The sequence below is a fragment of the Euprymna scolopes genome, chromosome 45 (genome assembly GCF_053919585.1).
Source record: "Euprymna scolopes isolate OS-2025 chromosome 45, ASM5391958v1, whole genome shotgun sequence".
NCBI classification, from domain to species: domain Eukaryota; kingdom Metazoa; phylum Mollusca; class Cephalopoda; order Sepiida; family Sepiolidae; genus Euprymna; species Euprymna scolopes.
The window spans coordinates 10,056,359-10,075,455 of record NC_136526.1 but is presented as its reverse complement, the minus strand read 5'-3'; the positions used below and the strand labels follow the sequence as shown (position 1 = coordinate 10,075,455).

Below are 19,097 nucleotides of genomic sequence, written 5' to 3'. Positions count from 1 at the left end.
TTTTGAGATGAGGTGTTTTCATTGATTGGAAAATGTTCATGTCCTCAAAGGTTAAAGAATGTGCTGATTCTGGAATCATTCATCTGTTATTTTTAATGTTTCCTATCGAATCGAAAGCTTTTAATGCTATTCTTTGGTATTTTTTGATGATTTTCTTTGATTTAGACATAAAATCAATACAAAATTAATACCTTGAAAAATTGGAAAATGTTCATGACCTCATAGGTGAAAGAATGTGGTGAATCTGGAATCATTCATCTGTTATTTTTAATGTTTCCTATCGAATCGAAAGCTTTTAATGCTATTCTTTGGTATTTTTTGATGATTTTCTTTGATTTAGACATAAAATAAATACAAAATTAATACCTTGAAAAATTGGAAAATATTCATGACCTCAAAGGTTAAAGAATGTGGTGATTCTGGAATCATTCATCTGTTATTTTTAATGTTTCCTATCGAATCGAAAGCTTTTAATGCTATTCTTTGGTATTTTTTGATGATTTTCTTTGATTTAGACATAAAATCAATACAAAATTAATACCTTGAAAAATTGGAAAATGTTCATGTCCTCAAAGGTTAAAGAATGTGGTGATTCTGGAATCATTCATCTGTTATTTTTAATGTTTCCTATCGAATCGAAAGCTTTTAATGCTATTCTTTGGTATTTTTTGATGATTTTCTTTGATTTAGACATAAAATCAATACAAAATTAATACCTTGAAAAATTGGAAAATGTTCATGACCTCATAGGTGAAAGAATGTGGTGAATCTGGAATCATTCATCTGTTATTTTTAATGTTTCCTATCGAATCGAAAGCTTTTAATGCTATTCTTTGGTATTTTTTGATGATTTTCTTTGATTTAGACATAAAATAAATACAAAATTAATACCTTGAAAAATTGGAAAATATTCATGACCTCAAAGGTTAAAGAATGTGGTGATTCTGGAATCATTCATCTGTTATTTTTAATGTTTCCTATCGAATCGAAAGCTTTTAATGCTATTCTTTGGTATTTTTTGATGATTTTCTTTGATTTAGACATAAAATCAATACAAAATTAATACCTTGAAAAATTGGAAAATGTTCATGTCCTCAAAGGTTAAAGAATGTGGTGATTCTGGAATCATTCATCTGTTATTTTTAATGTTTCCTATCGAATCGAAAGCTTTTAATGCTATTCTTTGGTATTTTTTGATGATTTTCTTTGATTTAGACATAAAATCAATACAAAATTAATACCTTGAAAAATTGGAAAATGTTCATTACCTCATAGGTGAAAGAATGTGGTGAATCTGGAATCATTCATCTGTTATTTTTAATGTTTCCTATCGAATCGAAAGCTTTTAATGCTATTCTTTGGTATTTTTTGATGATTTTCTTTGATTTAGACATAAAATAAATACAAAATTAATACCTTGAAAAATTGGAAAATATTCATGACCTCAAAGGTTAAAGAATGTGGTGATTCTGGAATCATTCATCTGTTATTTTTAATGTTTCCTATCGAATCGAAAGCTTTTAATGCTATTCTTTGGTATTTTTTGATGATTTTCTTTGATTTAGACATAAAATAAATACAAAATTAATACCTTGAAAAATTGGAAAATTTTCATGTCCTCAAAGGTGAGAGAATGTGGTGATTCTGGAATCATTCATCTGTTATTTTTAATGTTTCCTATCGAATCGAAAGCTTTTAATGCTATTCTTTGGTATTTTTTGATGATTTTCTTTGATTTAGACATAAAATCAATACAAAATTAATACCTTGAAAAATTGGAAAATGTTCATGACCTCATAGGTGAAAGAATGTGGTGAATCTGGAATCATTCATCTGTTATTTTTAATGTTTCCTATCGAATCGAAAGCTTTTAATGCTATTCTTTGGTATTTTTTGATGATTTTCTTTGATTTAGACATAAAATAAATACAAAATTAATACCTTGAAAAATTGGAAAATATTCATGACCTCAAAGGTTAAAGAATGTGGTGATTCTGGAATCATTCATCTGTTATTTTTAATGTTTCCTATCGAATCGAAAGCTTTTAATGCTATTCTTTGGTATTTTTTGATGATTTTCTTTGATTTAGACATAAAATAAATACAAAATTAATACCTTGAAAAATTGGAAAATTTTCATGTCCTCAAAGGTGAGAGAATGTGGTGATTCTGGAATCATTCATCTGTTATTTTTAATGTTTCCTATCGAATCGAAAGCTTTTAATGCTATTCTTTGGTATTTTTTGATGATTTTCTTTGATTTAGACATAAAATCAATACAAAATTAATACCTTGAAAAATTGGAAAATGTTCATGACCTCATAGGTGAAAGAATGTGGTGAATCTGGAATCATTCATCTGTTATTTTTAATGTTTCCTATCGAATCGAAAGCTTTTAATGCTATTCTTTGGTATTTTTTGATGATTTTCTTTGATTTAGACATAAAATAAATACAAAATTAATACCTTGAAAAATTGGAAAATATTCATGACCTCAAAGGTTAAAGAATGTGGTGATTCTGGAATCATTCATCTGTTATTTTTAATGTTTCCTATCGAATCGAAAGCTTTTAATGCTATTCTTTGGTATTTTTTGATGATTTTCTTTGATTTAGACATAAAATAAATACAAAATTAATACCTTGAAAAATTGGAAAATATTCATGACCTCAAAGGTTAAAGAATGTGGTGATTCTGGAATCATTCATCTGTTATTTTTAATGTTTCCTATCGAATCGAAAGCTTTTAATGCTATTCTTTGGTATTTTTTGATGATTTTCTTTGATTTAGACATAAAATCAATACAAAATTAATACCTTGAAAAATTGGAAAATGTTCATGACCTCATAGGTGAAAGAATGTGGTGAATCTGGAATCATTCATCTGTTATTTTTAATGTTTCCTATCGAATCGAAAGCTTTTAATGCTATTCTTTGGTATTTTTTGATGATTTTCTTTGATTTAGACATAAAATAAATACAAAATTAATACCTTGAAAAATTGGAAAATATTCATGACCTCAAAGGTTAAAGAATGTGGTGATTCTGGAATCATTCATCTGTTATTTTTAATGTTTCCTATCGAATCGAAAGCTTTTAATGCTATTCTTTGGTATTTTTTGATGATTTTCTTTGATTTAGACATAAAATAAATACAAAATTAATACCTTGAAAAATTGGAAAATTTTCATGTCCTCAAAGGTGAGAGAATGTGGTGATTCTGGAATCATTCATCTGTTATTTTTAATGTTTCCTATCGAATCGAAAGCTTTTAATGCTATTCTTTGGTATTTTTTGATGATTTTCTTTGATTTAGACATAAAATCAATACAAAATTAATACCTTGAAAAATTGGAAAATGTTCATGACCTCATAGGTGAAAGAATGTGGTGAATCTGGAATCATTCATCTGTTATTTTTAATGTTTCCTATCGAATCGAAAGCTTTTAATGCTATTCTTTGGTATTTTTTGATGATTTTCTTTGATTTAGACATAAAATCAATACAAAATTAATACCTTGAAAAATTGGAAAATGTTCATGTCCTCAAAGGTTAAAGAATGTGGTGATTCTGGAATCATTCATCTGTTATTTTTAATGTTTCCTATCGAATCGAAAGCTTTTAATGCTATTCTTTGGTATTTTTTGATGATTTTCTTTGATTTAGACATAAAATAAATACAAAATTAATACCTTGAAAAATTGGAAAATTTTCATGTCCTCAAAGGTTAAAGAATGTGGTGATTCTGGAATCATTCATCTGTTATTTTTAATGTTTCCTATCGAATCGAAAGCTTTTAATGCTATTCTTTGGTATTTTTTGATGATTTTCTTTGATTTAGACATAAAATCAATACAAAATTAATACCTTGAAAAATTGGAAAATGTTCATGACCTCATAGGTGAAAGAATGTGGTGAATCTGGAATCATTCATCTGTTATTTTTAATGTTTCCTATCGAATCGAAAGCTTTTAATGCTATTCTTTGGTATTTTTTGATGATTTTCTTTGATTTAGACATAAAATAAATACAAAATTAATACCTTGAAAAATTGGAAAATATTCATGACCTCAAAGGTTAAAGAATGTGGTGATTCTGGAATCATTCATCTGTTATTTTTAATGTTTCCTATCGAATCGAAAGCTTTTAATGCTATTCTTTGGTATTTTTTGATGATTTTCTTTGATTTAGACATAAAATAAATACAAAATTAATACCTTGAAAAATTGGAAAATTTTCATGTCCTCAAAGGTGAGAGAATGTGGTGATTCTGGAATCATTCATCTGTTATTTTTAATGTTTCCTATCGAATCGAAAGCTTTTAATGCTATTCTTTGGTATTTTTTGATGATTTTCTTTGATTTAGACATAAAATAAATACAAAATTAATACCTTGAAAAATTGGAAAATATTCATGACCTCAAAGGTTAAAGAATGTGGTGATTCTGGAATCATTCATCTGTTATTTTTAATGTTTCCTATCGAATCGAAAGCTTTTAATGCTATTCTTTGGTATTTTTTGATGATTTTCTTTGATTTAGACATAAAATAAATACAAAATTAATACCTTGAAAAATTGGAAAATTTTCATGTCCTCAAAGGTGAGAGAATGTGGTGATTCTGGAATCATTCATCTGTTATTTTTAATGTTTCCTATCGAATCGAAAGCTTTTAATGCTATTCTTTGGTATTTTTTGATGATTTTCTTTGATTTAGACATAAAATCAATACAAAATTAATACCTTGAAAAATTGGAAAATGTTCATTACCTCATAGGTGAAAGAATGTGGTGAATCTGGAATCATTCATCTGTTATTTTTAATGTTTCCTATCGAATCGAAAGCTTTTAATGCTATTCTTTGGTATTTTTTGATGATTTTCTTTGATTTAGACATAAAATAAATACAAAATTAATACCTTGAAAAATTGGAAAATATTCATGACCTCAAAGGTTAAAGAATGTGGTGATTCTGGAATCATTCATCTGTTATTTTTAATGTTTCCTATCGAATCGAAAGCTTTTAATGCTATTCTTTGGTATTTTTTGATGATTTTCTTTGATTTAGACATAAAATAAATACAAAATTAATACCTTGAAAAATTGGAAAATTTTCATGTCCTCAAAGGTGAGAGAATGTGGTGATTCTGGAATCATTCATCTGTTATTTTTAATGTTTCCTATCGAATCGAAAGCTTTTAATGATATTCTTTGGTATTTTTTGATGATTTTCTTTGATTTAGACATAAAATAAATACAAAATTAATACCTTGAAAAATTGGAAAATGTTCATGTCCTCAAAGGTTAAAGAATGTGGTGATTCTGGAATCATTCATCTGTTATTTTTAATGTTTCCTATCGAATCGAAAGCTTTTAATGCTATTCTTTGGTATTTTTTGATGATTTTCTTTGATTTAGACATAAAATCAATACAAAATTAATACCTTGAAAAATTGGAAAATGTTCATGTCCTCAAAGGTTAAAGAATGTGGTGATTCTGGAATCATTCATCTGTTATTTTTAATGTTTCCTATCGAATCGAAAGCTTTTAATGCTATTCTTTGGTATTTTTTGATGATTTTCTTTGATTTAGACATAAAATCAATACAAAATTAATACCTTGAAAAATTGGAAAATGTTCATGACCTCATAGGTGAAAGAATGTGGTGAATCTGGAATCATTCATCTGTTATTTTTAATGTTTCCTATCGAATCGAAAGCTTTTAATGCTATTCTTTGGTATTTTTTGATGATTTTCTTTGATTTAGACATAAAATAAATACAAAATTAATACCTTGAAAAATTGGAAAATATTCATGACCTCAAAGGTTAAAGAATGTGGTGATTCTGGAATCATTCATCTGTTATTTTTAATGTTTCCTATCGAATCGAAAGCTTTTAATGCTATTCTTTGGTATTTTTTGATGATTTTCTTTGATTTAGACATAAAATAAATACAAAATTAATACCTTGAAAAATTGGAAAATTTTCATGTCCTACAAGGTGAGAGAATGTGGTGATTCTGGAATCATTCATCTGTTATTTTTAATGTTTCCTATCGAATCGAAAGCTTTTAATGCTATTCTTTGGTATTTTTTGATGATTTTCTTTGATTTAGACATAAAATAAATACAAAATTAATACCTTGAAAAATTGGAAAATTTTCATGTCCTCAAAGGTTAAAGAATGTGGTGATTCTGGAATCATTCATCTGTTATTTTTAATGTTTCCTATCGAATCGAAAGCTTTTAATGCTATTCTTTGGTATTTTTTGATGATTTTCTTTGATTTAGACATAAAATCAATACAAAATTAATACCTTGAAAAATTGGAAAATGTTCATGTCCTCAAAGGTTAAAGAATGTGGTGATTCTGGAATCATTCATCTGTTATTTTTAATGTTTCCTATCGAATCGAAAGCTTTTAATGCTATTCTTTGGTATTTTTTGATGATTTTCTTTGATTTAGACATAAAATCAATACAAAATTAATACCTTGAAAAATTGGAAAATGTTCATGACCTCATAGGTGAAAGAATGTGGTGAATCTGGAATCATTCATCTGTTATTTTTAATGTTTCCTATCGAATCGAAAGCTTTTAATGCTATTCTTTGGTATTTTTTGATGATTTTCTTTGATTTAGACATAAAATAAATACAAAATTAATACCTTGAAAAATTGGAAAATATTCATGACCTCAAAGGTTAAAGAATGTGGTGATTCTGGAATCATTCATCTGTTATTTTTAATGTTTCCTATCGAATCGAAAGCTTTTAATGCTATTCTTTGGTATTTTTTGATGATTTTCTTTGATTTAGACATAAAATAAATACAAAATTAATACCTTGAAAAATTGGAAAATTTTCATGTCCTCAAAGGTGAGAGAATGTGGTGATTCTGGAATCATTCATCTGTTATTTTTAATGTTTCCTATCGAATCGAAAGCTTTTAATGCTATTCTTTGGTATTTTTTGATGATTTTCTTTGATTTAGACATAAAATCAATACAAAATTAATACCTTGAAAAATTGGAAAATGTTCATGACCTCATAGGTGAAAGAATGTGGTGAATCTGGAATCATTCATCTGTTATTTTTAATGTTTCCTATCGAATCGAAAGCTTTTAATGCTATTCTTTGGTATTTTTTGATGATTTTCTTTGATTTAGACATAAAATCAATACAAAATTAATACCTTGAAAAATTGGAAAATGTTCATGTCCTCAAAGGTTAAAGAATGTGGTGATTCTGGAATCATTCATCTGTTATTTTTAATGTTTCCTATCGAATCGAAAGCTTTTAATGCTATTCTTTGGTATTTTTTGATGATTTTCTTTGATTTAGACATAAAATAAATACAAAATTAATACCTTGAAAAATTGGAAAATTTTCATGTCCTCAAAGGTTAAAGAATGTGGTGATTCTGGAATCATTCATCTGTTATTTTTAATGTTTCCTATCGAATCGAAAGCTTTTAATGCTATTCTTTGGTATTTTTTGATGATTTTCTTTGATTTAGACATAAAATCAATACAAAATTAATACCTTGAAAAATTGGAAAATGTTCATGACCTCATAGGTGAAAGAATGTGGTGAATCTGGAATCATTCATCTGTTATTTTTAATGTTTCCTATCGAATCGAAAGCTTTTAATGCTATTCTTTGGTATTTTTTGATGATTTTCTTTGATTTAGACATAAAATAAATACAAAATTAATACCTTGAAAAATTGGAAAATATTCATGACCTCAAAGGTTAAAGAATGTGGTGATTCTGGAATCATTCATCTGTTATTTTTAATGTTTCCTATCGAATCGAAAGCTTTTAATGCTATTCTTTGGTATTTTTTGATGATTTTCTTTGATTTAGACATAAAATAAATACAAAATTAATACCTTGAAAAATTGGAAAATTTTCATGTCCTCAAAGGTGAGAGAATGTGGTGATTCTGGAATCATTCATCTGTTATTTTTAATGTTTCCTATCGAATCGAAAGCTTTTAATGCTATTCTTTGGTATTTTTTGATGATTTTCTTTGATTTAGACATAAAATAAATACAAAATTAATACCTTGAAAAATTGGAAAATATTCATGACCTCAAAGGTTAAAGAATGTGGTGATTCTGGAATCATTCATCTGTTATTTTTAATGTTTCCTATCGAATCGAAAGCTTTTAATGCTATTCTTTGGTATTTTTTGATGATTTTCTTTGATTTAGACATAAAATAAATACAAAATTAATACCTTGAAAAATTGGAAAATTTTCATGTCCTCAAAGGTGAGAGAATGTGGTGATTCTGGAATCATTCATCTGTTATTTTTAATGTTTCCTATCGAATCGAAAGCTTTTAATGCTATTCTTTGGTATTTTTTGATGATTTTCTTTGATTTAGACATAAAATCAATACAAAATTAATACCTTGAAAAATTGGAAAATGTTCATTACCTCATAGGTGAAAGAATGTGGTGAATCTGGAATCATTCATCTGTTATTTTTAATGTTTCCTATCGAATCGAAAGCTTTTAATGCTATTCTTTGGTATTTTTTGATGATTTTCTTTGATTTAGACATAAAATAAATACAAAATTAATACCTTGAAAAATTGGAAAATATTCATGACCTCAAAGGTTAAAGAATGTGGTGATTCTGGAATCATTCATCTGTTATTTTTAATGTTTCCTATCGAATCGAAAGCTTTTAATGCTATTCTTTGGTATTTTTTGATGATTTTCTTTGATTTAGACATAAAATAAATACAAAATTAATACCTTGAAAAATTGGAAAATTTTCATGTCCTCAAAGGTGAGAGAATGTGGTGATTCTGGAATCATTCATCTGTTATTTTTAATGTTTCCTATCGAATCGAAAGCTTTTAATGATATTCTTTGGTATTTTTTGATGATTTTCTTTGATTTAGACATAAAATAAATACAAAATTAATACCTTGAAAAATTGGAAAATGTTCATGTCCTCAAAGGTTAAAGAATGTGGTGATTCTGGAATCATTCATCTGTTATTTTTAATGTTTCCTATCGAATCGAAAGCTTTTAATGCTATTCTTTGGTATTTTTTGATGATTTTCTTTGATTTAGACATAAAATCAATACAAAATTAATACCTTGAAAAATTGGAAAATGTTCATGTCCTCAAAGGTTAAAGAATGTGGTGATTCTGGAATCATTCATCTGTTATTTTTAATGTTTCCTATCGAATCGAAAGCTTTTAATGCTATTCTTTGGTATTTTTTGATGATTTTCTTTGATTTAGACATAAAATCAATACAAAATTAATACCTTGAAAAATTGGAAAATGTTCATGACCTCATAGGTGAAAGAATGTGGTGAATCTGGAATCATTCATCTGTTATTTTTAATGTTTCCTATCGAATCGAAAGCTTTTAATGCTATTCTTTGGTATTTTTTGATGATTTTCTTTGATTTAGACATAAAATAAATACAAAATTAATACCTTGAAAAATTGGAAAATATTCATGACCTCAAAGGTTAAAGAATGTGGTGATTCTGGAATCATTCATCTGTTATTTTTAATGTTTCCTATCGAATCGAAAGCTTTTAATGCTATTCTTTGGTATTTTTTGATGATTTTCTTTGATTTAGACATAAAATAAATACAAAATTAATACCTTGAAAAATTGGAAAATTTTCATGTCCTACAAGGTGAGAGAATGTGGTGATTCTGGAATCATTCATCTGTTATTTTTAATGTTTCCTATCGAATCGAAAGCTTTTAATGCTATTCTTTGGTATTTTTTGATGATTTTCTTTGATTTAGACATAAAATAAATACAAAATTAATACCTTGAAAAATTGGAAAATTTTCATGTCCTCAAAGGTTAAAGAATGTGGTGATTCTGGAATCATTCATCTGTTATTTTTAATGTTTCCTATCGAATCGAAAGCTTTTAATGCTATTCTTTGGTATTTTTTGATGATTTTCTTTGATTTAGACATAAAATCAATACAAAATTAATACCTTGAAAAATTGGAAAATGTTCATGTCCTCAAAGGTTAAAGAATGTGGTGATTCTGGAATCATTCATCTGTTATTTTTAATGTTTCCTATCGAATCGAAAGCTTTTAATGCTATTCTTTGGTATTTTTTGATGATTTTCTTTGATTTAGACATAAAATCAATACAAAATTAATACCTTGAAAAATTGGAAAATGTTCATGACCTCATAGGTGAAAGAATGTGGTGAATCTGGAATCATTCATCTGTTATTTTTAATGTTTCCTATCGAATCGAAAGCTTTTAATGCTATTCTTTGGTATTTTTTGATGATTTTCTTTGATTTAGACATAAAATAAATACAAAATTAATACCTTGAAAAATTGGAAAATATTCATGACCTCAAAGGTTAAAGAATGTGGTGATTCTGGAATCATTCATCTGTTATTTTTAATGTTTCCTATCGAATCGAAAGCTTTTAATGCTATTCTTTGGTATTTTTTGATGATTTTCTTTGATTTAGACATAAAATAAATACAAAATTAATACCTTGAAAAATTGGAAAATTTTCATGTCCTCAAAGGTGAGAGAATGTGGTGATTCTGGAATCATTCATCTGTTATTTTTAATGTTTCCTATCGAATCGAAAGCTTTTAATGATATTCTTTGGTATTTTTTGATGATTTTCTTTGATTTAGACATAAAATAAATACAAAATTAATACCTTGAAAAATTGGAAAATGTTCATGTCCTCAAAGGTTAAAGAATGTGGTGATTCTGGAATCATTCATCTGTTATTTTTAATGTTTCCTATCGAATCGAAAGCTTTTAATGCTATTCTTTGGTATTTTTTGATGATTTTCTTTGATTTAGACATAAAATAAATACAAAATTAATACCTTGAAAAATTGGAAAATTTTCATGTCCTCAAAGGTTAAAGAATGTGGTGATTCTGGAATCATTCATCTGTTATTTTTAATGTTTCCTATCGAATCGAAAGCTTTTAATGCTATTCTTTGGTATTTTTTGATGATTTTCTTTGATTTAGACATAAAATAAATACAAAATTAATACCTTGAAAAATTGGAAAATTTTCATGTCCTCAAAGGTGAGAGAATGTGGTGATTCTGGAATCATTCATCTGTTATTTTTAATGTTTCCTATCGAATCGAAAGCTTTTAATGCTATTCTTTGGTATTTTTTGATGATTTTCTTTGATTTAGACATAAAATAAATACAAAATTAATACCTTGAAAAATTGGAAAATTTTCATGTCCTCAAAGGTGAAAAGAATGTGGTGATTCTGGAATCATTCATCTGTTATTTTTAATGTTTCCTATCGAATCGAAAGCTTTTAATGCTATTCTTTGGTATTTTTTGATGATTTTCTTTGATTTAGACATAAAATAAATACAAAATTAATACCTTGAAAAATTGGAAAATATTCATGACCTCATAGGTGAAAGAATGTGGTGAATCTGGAATCATTCATCTGTTATTTTTAATGTTTCCTATCGAATCGAAAGCTTTTAATGCTATTCTTTGGTATTTTTTAATGATTTTTTTTTGTATTTAGACATAAAATAAATAAAAATTTCTAAGTCCAAACAAGAGGGGATGTAGGTATAGATAGGTGACAATCTTATAGACCAGGGCATGTCAGCGTGTATTCAATTGAAAAATTTCTAAGTCCAAACAAGAGGGGATGTAGGTATAGATAGAGTTCAATCTTATAGACCAAGTCATCTCAGCGTGTATTCAATTGAAAAATTTCTAAGTCCAAACAAGAGGGGATGTAGGTATAGATAGGTTACAATCTTATAGACCAAGTCATCTCAGCGTGTATTCAATTGAAAAATTTCTAAGTCCAAACAAGAGGGGATGTAGGTATAGATAGGTTACAATCTTATAGACCAAGTCATCTCAGCGTGTATTCAATTGAAAAATTTCTAAGTCCAAACAAGAGGGGATGTAGGTATAGATAGGTGACAATCTTATAGACCAAGTCATCTCAGCGTGTATTCAATTGAAAAATTTTTAAGTCCAAACAAGAGGGGATGTAGGTATAGATAGGTGACAATCTTATAGACCAAGGCATCTCAGCGTGTATTCAAGTGAAAAATTTCTAAGTCCAAACAAGAGGGGATGTAGGTATTGATAGAGTGCAATCTTATAGACCAAGGCATCTCAGCGTGTATTCAAGTAAAAAATTTCTAAGTCCAAACAAGAGGGGATGTAGGTATAGATAGGTGACAATCTTATAGACCAAGTCATCTCAGCGTGTATTCAAGTGAAAAATTTCTAAGTCCAAACAAGAGGGGATGTAGGTATAGATAGGTGACAATCTTATAGACCAAGGCATCTCAGCGTGTATTCAAGTGAAAAATTTCTAAGTCCAAACAAGAGGGGATGTAGGTATAGATAGGTGACAATCTTATAGACCAAGTCATCTCAGCGTGTATTCAATTGAAAAATTTCTAAGTCCAAACAAGAGGGGATGTAGGTATAGATAGGTGACAATCTTATAGACCAAGTCATCTCAGCGTGTATTCAAGTGAAAAATTTCTAAGTCCAAACAAGAGGGGATGTAGGTATAGATAGGTGACAATCTTATAGACCAAGGCATCTCAGCGTGTATTCAAGTGAAAAATTTCTAAGTCCAAACAAGAGGGGATGTAGGTATAGATAGGTGACAATCTTATAGACCAAGTCATCTCAGCGTGTATTCAATTGAAAAATTTCTAAGTCCAAACAAGAGGGGATGTAGGTATAGATAGGTGACAATCTTATAGACCAAGTCATCTCAGCGTGTATTCAAGTGAAAAATTTCTAAGTCCAAACAAGAGGGGATGTAGGTATAGATAGGTGACAATCTTATAGACCAAGTCATCTCAGCGTGTATTCAAGTGAAAAATTTCTAAGTCCAAACAAGAGGGGATGTAGGTATTGATAGGTGACAATCTTATAGACCAAGTCATCTCAGCGTGTATTCAAGTAAAAAATTTCTAAGTCCAAACAAGAGGGGATGTAGGTATAGATAGGTGACAATCTTATAGACCAAGTCATCTCAGCGTGTATTCAAGTGAAAAATTTCTAAGTCCAAACAAGAGGGGATGTAGGTATAGATAGGTGACAATCTTATAGACCAAGTCATCTCAGCGTGTATTCAAGTGAAAAATTTCTAAGTCCAAACAAGAGGGGATGTAGGTATTGATAGATGACAATCTTATAGACCAAGTCATCTCAGCGTGTATTCAAGTGAAAAATTTCTAAGTCCAAACAAGAGGGGATGTAGGTATAGATAGGTGACAATCTTATAGACCAAGTCATCTCAGCGTGTATTCAAGTGAAAAATTTCTAAGTCCAAACAAGAGGGGATGTAGGTATAGATAGGTGACAATCTTATAGACCAAGTCATCTCAGCGTGTATTCAAGTGAAAAATTTCTAAGTCCAAACAAGAGGGGATGTAGGTATAGATAGGTGACAATCTTATAGACCAAGGCATCTCAGCGTGTATGCAAGTGAAAAATTTCTAAGTCCAAACAAGAGGGGATGTAGGTATAGATAGGTGACAATCTTATAGACCAAGTCATCTCAGCGTGTATTCAATTGAAAAATTTCTAAGTCCAAACAAGAGGGGATGTAGGTATAGATAGGTGACAATCTTATAGACCAAGTCATCTCAGCGTGTATTCAAGTGAAAAATTTCTAAGTCCAAACAAGAGGGGATGTAGGTATAGATAGGTGACAATCTTATAGACCAAGTCATCTCAGCGTGTATTCAAGTAAAAAATTTCTAAGTCCAAACAAGAGGGGATGTAGGTATAGATAGGTGACAATCTTATAGACCAAGGCATCTCAGCGTGTATTCAAGTGAAAAATTTCTAAGTCCAAACAAGAGGGGATGTAGGTATAGATAGGTGACAATCTTATAGACCAAGGCATCTCAGCGTGTATGCAAGTGAAAAATTTCTAAGTCCAAACAAGAGGGGATGTAGGTATAGATAGGTGACAATCTTATAGACCAAGTCATCTCAGCGTGTATTCAATTGAAAAATTTCTAAGTCCAAACAAGAGGGGATGTAGGTATAGATAGGTGACAATCTTATAGACCAAGTCATCTCAGCGTGTATTCAAGTGAAAAATTTCTAAGTCCAAACAAGAGGGGATGTAGGTATAGATAGGTGACAATCTTATAGACCAAGTCATCTCAGCGTGTATTCAAGTGAAAAATTTCTAAGTCCAAACAAGAGGGGATGTAGGTATTGATAGGTGACAATCTTATAGACCAAGTCATCTCAGCGTGTATTCAAGTGAAAAATTTCTAAGTCCAAACAAGAGGGGATGTAGGTATAGATAGGTGACAATCTTATAGACCAAGTCATCTCAGCGTGTATTCAAGTAAAAAATTTCTAAGTCCAAACAAGAGGGGATGTAGGTATAGATAGGTGACAATCTTATAGACCAAGGCATCTCAGCGTGTATTCAAGTGAAAAATTTCTAAGTCCAAACAAGAGGGGATGTAGGTATAGATAGGTGACAATCTTATAGACCAAGTCATCTCAGCGTGTATTCAAGTAAAAAATTTCTAAGTCCAAACAAGAGGGGATGTAGGTATAGATAGGTTACAATCTTATAGACCAAGTCATCTCAGCGTGTATTCAAGTGAAAAATTTCTAAGTCCAAACAAGAGGGGATGTAGGTATAGATAGGTGACAATCTTATAGACCAAGTCATCTCAGCGTGTATTCAATTGAAAAATTTCTAAGTCCAAACAAGAGGGGATGTAGGTATAGATAGGTGACAATCTTATAGACCAAGTCATCTCAGCGTGTATTCAATTGAAAAATTTCTAAGTCCAAACAAGAGGGGATGTAGGTATAGATAGGTTACAATCTTATAGACCAAGTCATCTCAGCGTGTATTCAATTGAAAAATTTCTAAGTCCAAACAAGAGGGGATGTAGGTATAGATAGGTGACAATCTTATAGACCAAGTCATCTCAGCGTGTATTCAATTGAAAAATTTTTAAGTCCAAACAAGAGGGGATGTAGGTATTGATAGAGTGCAATCTTATAGACCAAGGCATCTCAGCGTGTATTCAAGTAAAAAATTTCTAAGTCCAAACAAGAGGGGATGTAGGTATAGATAGGTGACAATCTTATAGACCAAGTCATCTCAGCGTGTATTCAAGTGAAAAATTTCTAAGTCCAAACAAGAGGGGATGTAGGTATAGATAGGTGACAATCTTATAGACCAAGGCATCTCAGCGTGTATTCAAGTGAAAAATTTCTAAGTCCAAACAAGAGGGGATGTAGGTATAGATAGGTGACAATCTTATAGACCAAGTCATCTCAGCGTGTATTCAATTGAAAAATTTCTAAGTCCAAACAAGAGGGGATGTAGGTATAGATAGGTGACAATCTTATAGACCAAGTCATCTCAGCGTGTATTCAAGTGAAAAATTTCTAAGTCCAAACAAGAGGGGATGTAGGTATAGATAGGTGACAATCTTATAGACCAAGTCATCTCAGCGTGTATTCAAGTGAAAAATTTCTAAGTCCAAACAAGAGGGGATGTAGGTATTGATAGGTGACAATCTTATAGACCAAGTCATCTCAGCGTGTATTCAAGTAAAAAATTTCTAAGTCCAAACAAGAGGGGATGTAGGTATAGATAGGTGACAATCTTATAGACCAAGTCATCTCAGCGTGTATTCAAGTGAAAAATTTCTAAGTCCAAACAAGAGGGGATGTAGGTATAGATAGGTGACAATCTTATAGACCAAGGCATCTCAGCGTGTATTCAAGTGAAAAATTTCTAAGTCCAAACAAGAGGGGATGTAGGTATAGATAGGTGACAATCTTATAGACCAAGTCATCTCAGCGTGTATTCAATTGAAAAATTTCTAAGTCCAAACAAGAGGGGATGTAGGTATAGATAGGTGACAATCTTATAGACCAAGTCATCTCAGCGTGTATTCAAGTGAAAAATTTCTAAGTCCAAACAAGAGGGGATGTAGGTATAGATAGGTGACAATCTTATAGACCAAGTCATCTCAGCGTGTATTCAAGTGAAAAATTTCTAAGTCCAAACAAGAGGGGATGTAGGTATTGATAGGTGACAATCTTATAGACCAAGTCATCTCAGCGTGTATTCAAGTAAAAAATTTCTAAGTCCAAACAAGAGGGGATGTAGGTATAGATAGGTGACAATCTTATAGACCAAGTCATCTCAGCGTGTATTCAAGTGAAAAATTTCTAAGTCCAAACAAGAGGGGATGTAGGTATAGATAGGTGACAATCTTATAGACCAAGTCATCTCAGCGTGTATTCAAGTGAAAAATTTCTAAGTCCAAACAAGAGGGGATGTAGGTATTGATAGATGACAATCTTATAGACCAAGTCATCTCAGCGTGTATTCAAGTGAAAAATTTCTAAGTCCAAACAAGAGGGGATGTAGGTATAGATAGGTGACAATCTTATAGACCAAGTCATCTCAGCGTGTATTCAAGTGAAAAATTTCTAAGTCCAAACAAGAGGGGATGTAGGTATAGATAGGTGACAATCTTATAGACCAAGTCATCTCAGCGTGTATTCAAGTGAAAAATTTCTAAGTCCAAACAAGAGGGGATGTAGGTATAGATAGGTGACAATCTTATAGACCAAGGCATCTCAGCGTGTATGCAAGTGAAAAATTTCTAAGTCCAAACAAGAGGGGATGTAGGTATAGATAGGTGACAATCTTATAGACCAAGTCATCTCAGCGTGTATTCAATTGAAAAATTTCTAAGTCCAAACAAGAGGGGATGTAGGTATAGATAGGTGACAATCTTATAGACCAAGTCATCTCAGCGTGTATTCAAGTGAAAAATTTCTAAGTCCAAACAAGAGGGGATGTAGGTATAGATAGGTGACAATCTTATAGACCAAGTCATCTCAGCGTGTATTCAAGTGAAAAATTTCTAAGTCCAAACAAGAGGGGATGTAGGTATAGATAGGTGACAATCTTATAGACCAAGGCATCTCAGCGTGTATTCAATTGAAAAAATTCCAAGTCCAAACAAGAGGGGATGTAGGTATAGATAGATTTTAATTCTATAGACTAAGGCAAGTCAACGTTTATTCAATTGATAATTTCTAAGTCCAAACAACAGGGCATGTAGTTATAGATAGATGATAATCCGTAAGACCGAAGCATCTCAGATTGTATTCAAGTCCAAACAAGAGGGGATGTAGGTATAGGTAGATGAGAATCCTATAGACCGAGGCATCTCAGCGTGTATTCAATTGAAAATTTCTAAGTCCAAACAAGAGGGGATGTAGGTATAGGTAGATGAAAATCTTATAGACCAAGGCAAGTCAACGTGTATTCAAATGAAAATTTTTAAGTCCTTACAGGGGTGGACGTAGGTATAGGTAGATGAGACCAACACATGTCCACGAGTATTCAATTTAAATTTATAAGTTCCAAACAGTGTAAATAAGTGTCTGGAAGTGCCCGATCGACGCCTACTGCCATGTTGGGTGCATGTAGACGTAGCAAAATGCCTTCTAATCTGCTAGGCACATCGGGACTTAGTTTTTTTTCTGTCCTTTCTCTGCACCGTGTAGGTTGGCGTCTGGATGTGCCTCATCGATGCCTTGTCATATAAACGTGTAATCAAGTTAAAACTTCTAACTTCAAAACGGGAGTTAGGTACCGGTAAATGAGAAGCTTATCAATCTAGACATGTTGAAATTTATAAGTTCACACATAGTGGATAGCAAGGCGAGGAATAGGGATATAGAATAAGAAAAGAGAGATAGACAGATCTAGATAAATACAGAGGTATAAAGAGAGACAGGCAAGGGAGATACATTTCATGATTCAACTTATATGCTAATAAGAAATAGTTGGTATATCAGGAACACAAGCATTGTATTTACTAGTTAATTTTACATCAGAATACACTTGTAGATTTTATGTAGCTTTTTTTCTATAGGGAACATGCAAATAGCAGACATAACATCTAGACATATAAATATATACATAAAACAATTATAGTTATGAGATATATCTTAACTAATCCAAAAAGACAATAATGATGAATATCATCACTTACCTTGGAAAATTATCCAGGCTGTATGCCTACTCACATTCCATCAAACACCAGAAAATCATGAGCAATTGCTTGGTTGATTTTTTTCATTTTTTTTATTTTAATTTTTTTCATACACATTTGTAATTGTGTCTTGTTTTATCAAGTATTTTTGTAGTTAATCTGTGGTCTTGGGAGAGGTGTTAACATGAATCAATTTTGCTTAACATTTTTTATTATGTATATTTTTTCAGTTTACAGAGTCATTGCAGTACCAAGTCTGACACTGTAATTGCTTGAAAAGTATTGCATTGGGAAGGAATCTTTTTTTTTTTTTTTTTTTGAGGTGTGCAGGAATTTCAGTAGGGGATGTTTCTACTGAATTCAGATTCCAAGACAGCAAATTTGTATTTTATTGTTTGTGCATTCTTTTATCAAGTTTTTACAGATGTTTTTGTGTTATGAAAGTTAAAATGAATGAGTTGCAAAGACATTTACATTTTTGCATTCTTTTTTTAATTCTTCACCTTTTTTGTTTTAATGTCCCAAGAGTGAACCAAGACGGATGAGTCTTATTCAGCAGAGTCGAAAAAAACAGGTTACCTTTGGTTGTCCTCAATGGATTTGTCCATAGTATAATGTGTCCAAGTTATTGCCCTAATAAAGTGAGAACCATACCCCAAAACTAATGCAGAACTCTACTTAATTAAATGAGCACTCTCAAAGACAATTTATCTAACATAATTTTGAAATATGTTTTATAAAGTTACCATAGAGCTCTCAAATATATTAGGCACACAAATAGGAAACTTGTTTCAAATACTTGTCATATATATATATATATGTATATATATATATATATATATATATATATATATATATATATATATATTAAAAACTTACAGTATATCTATACTTATGTATTGACATTTAGGTTTTCAAAACATACTGCAGAGCTCCTCATGTTTTCTGAATTTTATGCTTTCGTCTACTAATCTATTGAGCACTCTTAAGTATATTTGTGTAGCTGAATTGCCATACATGTTTTT

General features: G+C 30.2%; 1 protein-coding gene across 1 annotated transcript in view; it reads right to left on the bottom strand.

Moving 5' to 3' along the window:
• LOC145269240 (developmentally-regulated GTP-binding protein 1) overlaps positions 1 to 18,406 on the bottom strand; it is a 66,499-nt gene extending 48,093 nt beyond the window's left edge. Inside the window, exon 1 of the mRNA XM_080124863.1 lies at positions 18,073 to 18,406. The gene's annotated coding sequence lies outside the window, so the exon portion shown is untranslated. The remainder of the gene's footprint in view (positions 1 to 18,072) is intronic.
• Between the last annotated feature and the right edge of the window lie 691 nt (positions 18,407 to 19,097).